This window comes from Micropterus salmoides, unplaced genomic scaffold (assembly GCF_014851395.1).
Source record: "Micropterus salmoides isolate LMB-PRFRI ecotype aquatic unplaced genomic scaffold, ASM1485139v1 Ms_hic_scaffold_3, whole genome shotgun sequence".
Classification (NCBI taxonomy): Eukaryota; Metazoa; Chordata; class Actinopteri; order Centrarchiformes; family Centrarchidae; genus Micropterus; species Micropterus salmoides.
In genome coordinates, this window is record NW_024042261.1 from 14,538,340 (window position 1) to 14,546,659 (window position 8,320).

General features: G+C 38.7%; 1 long non-coding RNA gene across 1 annotated transcript; it reads left to right on the plus strand.

The window, feature by feature from the left end:
* The first annotated feature begins 2,391 nt into the window (after nucleotides 1-2,391).
* On the plus strand, nucleotides 2,392-7,972 carry LOC119883031. The gene is made up of 4 exons (XR_005440577.1): nucleotides 2,392-2,735; nucleotides 5,242-5,313; nucleotides 7,205-7,285; nucleotides 7,610-7,972. It is a non-coding gene; the product is annotated as an uncharacterized LOC119883031 (long non-coding RNA).
* Nucleotides 7,973-8,320: the final 348 nt, after the last annotated feature.

Below are 8,320 nucleotides of genomic sequence, written 5' to 3' on the forward strand. Positions count from 1 at the left end.
TATAACAGTTAGGCCACCAGGTCTTAAACAGGCGACAACCTTTGCTGCTGTCTCTTATTCATAAAAAATAATCAATTAAAGAGGTGGTATTATGGTTTTTGGCTTTTCCCCTCTCCTTTATTGAGTTATATATCTTTTTTGTGCAAGTAATAGGTTTGCAAAGCGAAAAAGCCCAAAGTCCACCCCAAAGTGAGTTCCCATCTCCCACAGAAAACACTGCCTGAAAACAGCTGGTTTGTAGTCCAGCCTTTACTTCCCTTTCTTGTGACGTCACAATGAAAATACGTGTCATAATGCTAGCTCAGCGACTATTCCGACACGCCCTCAAAAACACCAGTGGAAAAACACTGAGCTGCAGCACACACCTCTCCCCTCCCTTCCAAACACTAGCTGCCCTCCAAGCAGTCAATGGACATGAAGTTGTTACTGTAATGTAGAGACAGAGCTCAGTTAAAACTTTATGGATGAAAGAGACTTTTGTTACAGATTAATAACTCACCACTCTCAAACTCTTGCTCCAGTCCAAATGTAGCCTACAGCTGAATGAAGCTGTTTACAGTCTTTTCACTGACCCGCCTTTCTCTGCTTCTGATTCACTATTACCGGCCTTTCGCTGACCTGCCCTTCTCTGTTCTGATTGGCTTGTAGTGCTTAACTAGGAACTGCGCATGTGCAACTCCCAACAAAGATCATGTATCACTCCAGCTAAAACAAAGCCTTCAACACAGGGTGAAAAGAGGACCTGCAGCATAATACTACCTCTTTAACTTCTACTGAACTAATTTGAAAGTTAGTAGTTATATTATTTAGTGACAGACTCAATTATTCATGTTGCATGTTGCACATTTAGCTGTTTGGTAAAAAATGAATACAAAATAATAATTATTACAGAGAGGTTGCAATGGCGCAGTGGATTAGACATTTGTCTTTGATTCCCACTGCAACACATTCACCAAAAAAGTTCCGCCGCCAGTTTAATCGGGGTGTCGGGGGTCTATTTTCCTGCTTTTTTGCCCTTTGCCAATCACATGCCTGATAAATAAATAAATAATTTGATAGTGGCTGGTGCAGAAATAGATCTCAGTCATGGCAGCAACAGTTACTCACATAATCACTGCCTCTTAAGCGCGAGAGTTTTTTGCAGCTCTGCTTTATTTCGCATTCAGTTGAGAGCTTTTACTTTGAAAGGTTCTGAAATATAGTCAGAAGAGTCTGTGGCGTGCTTAACACACCTCTGAAATGGCTCTCAGGAATAGTGATTCCCCTGAATGAGAAGCGCAGGAATTTCCTCTGCCTGGAGATGCAGGGGAAATGAAAATAAGCCTCCATAGGTTGATGGATGTGGACACACACACTCCCACACGCTTTATTGTGAGCATGTGAAACAGTCTCTTTATAGTTAACTTGTTGAAGAGGGAAAAAAATATGTTCACGCAATGGGGGACCAAACACCCTCTGATTGAAAGTGTACTATTGACAGAGCTAACCAGACATTGAAACTTTGTTGCTGACCCCTGAGCTAAACTATTAATATCACAGAATTATTAACACTAAAACAACTTTAAACACTAAAACAAATTCAGTGAGTTATAATTGCTGAAGCAAAAAGTGTTACAACCATACCTGGTCTCCCCTACTCACCACTCTGTGGGCTGGAGCAATGTCACACTCATAGTTAACAAGTCTGTCTCTGGGATGGATCTCTTAATTAATTAAATTTAATATTTTTAAAGACTAAACATGACAATTAACTTTAATCTTGTTATTTTCAACAAGTTATGTGTTTTTGTGTGTGTTGACACCAAGATAAATTTTTTTACAGCAAATGTATATTGGTTCCACATATTGGTCATCGGTCTAATTGGTTACTAAAAATCAGGATCGGCCAATCCCTACTCTGCAGGTAATAGGTTTTGTTATTGGATGTTAATGCGATTAGAGGGCTAGCTGGCATCTTTAAAACACATGTTTTGTCCTAAAGACCCAAATAAAAGCAAATCTTTTTTTTATTTTAAAAGATGGAACCAGCGAAGCAATGCTAATAGATGACTTAATCAAATAATCAATTATCAAAATTGTAGTTATTTAATCTCTCATAATCAGATCTGATTAATCCATAATAGTCATTTCAGTTTTAGCTATATGCTATAAAGTGAAGACTAAAAGATAAGCCCATATACACTGCTGTATTTAAGAATGATATTTTGTATTTCAACATAATTTAATAATGCATTTGTAGTCCTGCTACATCCATCTCAAAACCTTTGTTACAAACTAGAGCTGCAACGATTAATCAATTAGTTGTCAACTGTTAAATTAACTGCCAATTATTTTGGTAATTGAGTAATAAAAAAGCTCTTAAATATGAATATTTTCTGTTTTTTGTTACTCCTGTGTGACAGTAAACACAGTGTCTTTTGGTTGTGGACAAAAAAATACATTTAACAACTAATCAAGTAATTGAGAAAACAGTCATTAGTTGTAGCCCTATTTTTTTAAAAATGTAGTTCCTTTTATACAAAACTCTCTGCTCTTTGGTATTTCCTTCCTGTTTGGATTTTATTCAAGTAGAAAGATGGGTAGAAAACAAAGCTGCACATCAAGTACATTGTGCAGAAATCCTCCAGTTGTTTTCATGTGTCAGATTATGTTTTGCTTTTATTACAGGGAGAAGCCCAGATTCATTACATCTGTGCCACTGAGGATTTATTCATTGGAAATGAAAGGGGGAAAAGGTAAGATGCACAGTAGTAATGTAGCTTTTTATATCTAATTGAGGGCCGCACAATTTCTTGAGAAGCTCATTTACAAAACTGTAAACGTGGGCATCAGTTTGGAATATTTAAGCATGTGTTATTCATGAAGTGCACTGGAACTACTCATTTCTCACGACTGCATTCATTTTAATGATAGATTGTATGTAAAATAACAATTTCCAAAGCCCAAAGTGACATTTGGGATGTTTGGGAAGTTTTGTCCAAAACACCAAAGATAATCAAAGTAAAACTAGAAGAGTCCACTCAGTAGACTGCAGATCAGTGTCTGCTGGCTTGTGTTCGGGGAACAGGGAGTGCAGGGCAGGCTGTGTGTCCAAGCGTGTATGCATGAGAGTAGTGGAATGAAGGGGAGAAAATGTTTTTGTATAGTATAGTGTAATGGTTCTTATATAGATGTATGCAACGTTTTTCAGATCAACGTGTTTTTGTAGTGTGTTTCCTTTAAGATGCATAGAATTGTGTAAATGCATTGTAACCGAGCATTCTGGGTTTTCCCAACTCTCCCCTTCCAAACAAAGACGACTTGAATCTCACTCAATTGTCCCTTACAGTTAAGATGGCCGTGAAGATAACAAAAATGGCGAATTATTCATCTCTTATCGCGTCTAACTTGAGTGGATCATAACATATTGGAACATAAAGGAAATTAATCTGAGAGATGCTCCAGTTGAAGATGACACACAACTTTTCTATGGATTTGTGAGCCACGACAAAGGCTAAAATGTGTCCTGCAACAGACTAGGCAAGCCTTATTTTTAGCCTAGCCAATGGCCAGAAATGTCTTTTGCAATGTCGTAACGTATATCGTTAAAGATGAAAGTCTAAGCTTCATGATAGGCTTAGTCAATAAAATAGGTTTCATACTGTGTCACCACATCAGCGAAGGTCCGTCAGCATACAGTCATAAATGTGCACACAAAATATTAGGCTGATGGATCCAGTTTGTATGTGAGATTAGACACACACACACACCATGTCCCTCCAATAACTGAGGAAACAAACACAGCCCAGCTGCTTATCTGGCTCAGAATGAAAACACACCCGCTCCACTGTAACTGCCAGAAACTACACCCTGATTCTGGAGAAAGCAGTATCATATTTTATCTTGTGAAATGACCATTTTGCTTCACAGGGAGGGGCTTGAGAGTAAAATTCCCAGAAACTCCCTGTGGTGGTGTTAATCAGTCATATGGCTTCCACTCCTTTGCTGTCTCCAAGTTTGGGCGTGCATAATTAACTAGTAAATTTACAGCAGTATAACATTACTGTTTTTTGTGGAAATGATATTCCTTGTGAGGGGTTGAGCAAAGAATTGAGTTACAACCAACCGTTGTCTTTGAAGAATTTATTTAACAAAAGAGAATAAACAGAGAATTACTAAAACACATATACAGCTGGTCCAGAGACCTGCTGCCTAGGGCGGCTTCGAGTGTCTGGCCCCAAGCAAAGGGATGCATCATCATTTACACAGTCTAGGTTTCTATGTTTTGGGGAGCAGAGATCCTCTCTCGGCCTTGAATGAACATTCCAGGAAAGGAGAGGAACAACAAGAGAGGAAAACGCCAAAACAATCTCACAGCTCTGTCCTAAACCCCAGTAAATGTGGACAGACTGACATAGGAGAGGAAAGGTTAAGGATAAAAACACAATACACAAATATCTATAAGCCATAACGAGAACATTAATAATAATATTAAAAGATCATACATAAAAGATTAAATGTAAGAGGAAACAATTTTATGCCATAACACTGTTGTTGCAAAGTAGCATGTACAGTACATGCGCACACAAGCACATCTCAAAATAGATATTCAGTTGTGCACTCCTGCTGTTTGCTATTTTCGGTGGTGCTGGTTCTGATGCAGTGTTGGGCATAATACAACCATTTGGTAGTATGGACGCCTCTGGCCTCAGGAAAATTGTGGATAAGATGTGCATTGTGCATTAAATAGTCAGATGTAGCGTTAAATGCCTTTTAATCTGTTCTAAGCTGTAGTCTGAACTCTGCATAGCACAGTTGAACGAAGCACACAGTGCTGCAGAGATGCTGTGGGATTGTAAATGTCCCCCCAGCTCAGATCCTCTTAAACTGATCAGCCTTCATCTGCTGCTCTTCTCTCTCTCAGCTTCTATCTCTGTCTTTCGTTTTTATTTTACCTTTGTGTTTCTCTCCTTCTCTTTCCTGTGCACCCTCCTGTTGTGTTTTTGCTTACTTGCATTTATTTGTTTCTCTCTCACTCTCATTTACTCCAATCTCTTTTTCTGTGTGTGTGTGTGTGTGTGTGTGTGTGTGTGTGTGTGTGTGTGTGCGTGGGAGTCTCAGTATGACTCAATGAACCGCTGCATTTTACATTTTACAGCAGTTCCTCTTTCAAATCTTCTTCTCAGTAGGGGAAATTTCTATTTCAAAAGCAGTTAAAAGGATATGTTATGTAGTGTTTCTGCTTCCTGTGCCCGTAACCAGGATAACCTCATGCACTGTGAAGACATGAGAGGACCAAGGAGCACGTGAAGATGTCCCAGAAGGCAACTAAAAGTAAGTTCTTTTGCTGTGGGTGGTGGTCATTTATTTAACAGATATTGTTAATGCTAATAGCAGATTACTTGAATGCGACTTTCCTGATATTCAGTAAAGCACTAATCTGATCTGTGTTATTTCACATGCAATGATGTGAGGATTAGGGACCAAAATGGACTTAGTCAAAGATTAATGATCTATTGACCTTGAGGTCACAGTTTGAAATAATCTCATGGCCAAGAAATATCCCCACACATAAACACCTGTAACATTGCAAGTTGTCACTTTTTGTTGTGATTTAAAGAATCAACTTATAACGTATATTTGCTACGTTTGGACAGAGCCAGCCTAGCTTTGTCCCCCTTTTTCCAGTCTCTGTGCTAAACTAAGCTAAGCTTCACATTAGTGTACACAAATGAGAGTGGTAATTAGTCTTTTCATCGAACTCTTGGAAAGAAAGCAAATGCGCATATTTACCAATATCTTTTATGTATCCATTATTATTATTTTGGATATGTATGTATGGTCTTGAAAACTGTGATGGCACTCTTCCTGGTTGAAGCTTAAAATATTATATTAAGATAATATTGTACATATTATATATATACTGTATCTATATTAGATGTCACTCACTGGAAGTACCTGCCCATCTCATACTTACCATCCAAAATTCAAAAGCATACCACTGATGTTCAGCTTTATACATGGTACTCTTAACTGTACACAGTGCTGTTGTCCCTGGCAGAAACTCATAGAGTGTGTGTAACGGTAGCCAGGAAAGGCTGTGCAGTGAGTAACCTCACTCCCCGAGGCCAGAAGAGACGCGCTAGCGTGGTTTTCAGCCTCCTTACTAGCATGTCTGCCCCCAGTACCTGAGGCCACCGTCGTTACATGTGCAGTATGCATGAATGGAAAAATTGAGAAGATGAAAACAAGTCAGCAGGGGTTAACCCAGAACTCACTCAGTCACTCACTTTTGGTCAAAATCAAATCAAGCACACATAACTCATGATCACAGTGCACATTAGATTTCACAAATGTCATGTATTTTTTTTATCTGACTAGTTGAAAGAACACTAGAAACTTGTTTGAAATAACATTTTGAGATCATACTAAATAGGTTATTGCACAAGTCACACACTGTGACCACACTACTGTTTGTATTGTTTCCTGGAGACCTGTGCAGCTGTCTCTGAATAGAAAGTGGTAGTTACTGGAAATCTCTTAATGTTTATTTCAGTTTATTTTTTCAGTACCTAGCCTGGTACAGATACTACATAAACTGTAGTCCAGGAAGTCCCCTTTTTAGTGCAATGTGTATGTAAATGAAAGAACTTCAACACCTATATGTCTCTGGTTTAAATTGGAATTACTGTTGCTGTGGTTTATCTATTTTACCCAAATTACAATAAATCAGCTATTTCTCAATGTTTCAATGATATGTTTATTCAGAAATACTCATCAGCTGTTTCAATACAGATTTTGAGCTGCTATTGTAACAAAGTAGAGTCTTTATACATTATTTAAGGTTTTGGTATTGGGTTAGCTTGTATGTAAAGAAAAACATGGATTAATTGACTGCATATTCTGTGGAAACGACATGAATTGTGTTAATGGTATGGTATGAACAAGCCGATGTTGGGCTAGTTGTGTTTTGAAAATGTGACTACAGATTGATAAAATGATGTTAGCGGTTGTAAATGAGGTGCCAAGTCTTGAGCAGACCACTTTTCTAAAGCTTTCATTTGTCGTTGATTAAAAGCAGTAGATTATTTTCTGTCACAGGATGATTGTCCTTTTCTCACTTTAAGGTGTCAAGACTTTGAAGCCAGCATGTACTGTGTGTGAAATCTGATAATTTTTATAAGCCTTGTATGTTTACCGGTGTTTTTGTCTTCTTTGACTTCAGCATGGTGCCTTAGGCTTCTCCCACTTCTCCTTTTCGTCATCTCCTTGGTCGGTACTACCTTACCTATGCCATACTTGAGAGGTAAATACACACACGCTAACACAACCATTTCTTTCTCCTTTCTTTCTCGGTTGCTCTGGTATTGAGGTCACGCAATTACAGAAATGCCCATTTCTGGTTAAAAACAGTAAGTACACTTATGAGGTCTGTGCAGTGCTGAGTCACTAAAAGTTAAGAAGACAGCCCACATTCTGATCCGGCAGTCTGAGCTGCTGGTCAATTTATGCCCTCACATATGCCCATTCTTGCACTTTTGAGTGTTCTGGGCCAAGTTACTGGCACACTGTGTTTTTATGGATTCAGCAATGGTTTTCATGCCAGTTGTGGTGATTTTCTGTCTTTCAGCTACAGAGGCACCAGCACTACTCTGAACAGTAGCAAGTCATTGTGTGGTGGCTGGCTAGCCCAGAAGAAGTGGGAGAGCCTTAACTTTAAGTGAGTAATGGCATGTCTGTGTTTTTTAACTGGAGGGAGTGGGTGGCTTATTAAGGGAGAAAGGTATGCCAACATTTTCATTTGAACACAAGTGCCAGGCTCCTTGGAAATGTTAGGACTAAAGGCATGAAGGAAAAGTTTTAAACACTTTAGTGAGAGAGAACAGGACTCATTATAAAAAGGGATTTTCCATTTGAATCATGATTACAGTAAGTGTAAGAGTGTAACCTCAACGTGGACAACAATATCCTTTTCTTGGAGCCAGACAATAGTTTGTTTGTCCTCAGGTTCATTGTTCCACAGGCCTGAGCCCCCTCTCATTTATTTTTCCTTGATCTATTACCAGTTTACTGTGCTGTGTATATATACTGTTAACTTTTTGTGAACTCTGTATTGTGACAGAATAGTGGTTTTGCCTCTGTGGTTTGTCCCAGCCTCCTCCAAACTCTGTTATTTCATCAGCTCAGTAGACCTTCCCCTTTATCAGTAGACCTTATAAACAGTCAGAGTCATGTTTGCTGTGTTTACCCCTATAAAAAAAAACATGAATTGCATTTCACATCATGTGCTGGCTGGTTGCTCTTGGATTTTCACATCAGCCATGACAGTCACAGGGAGGAC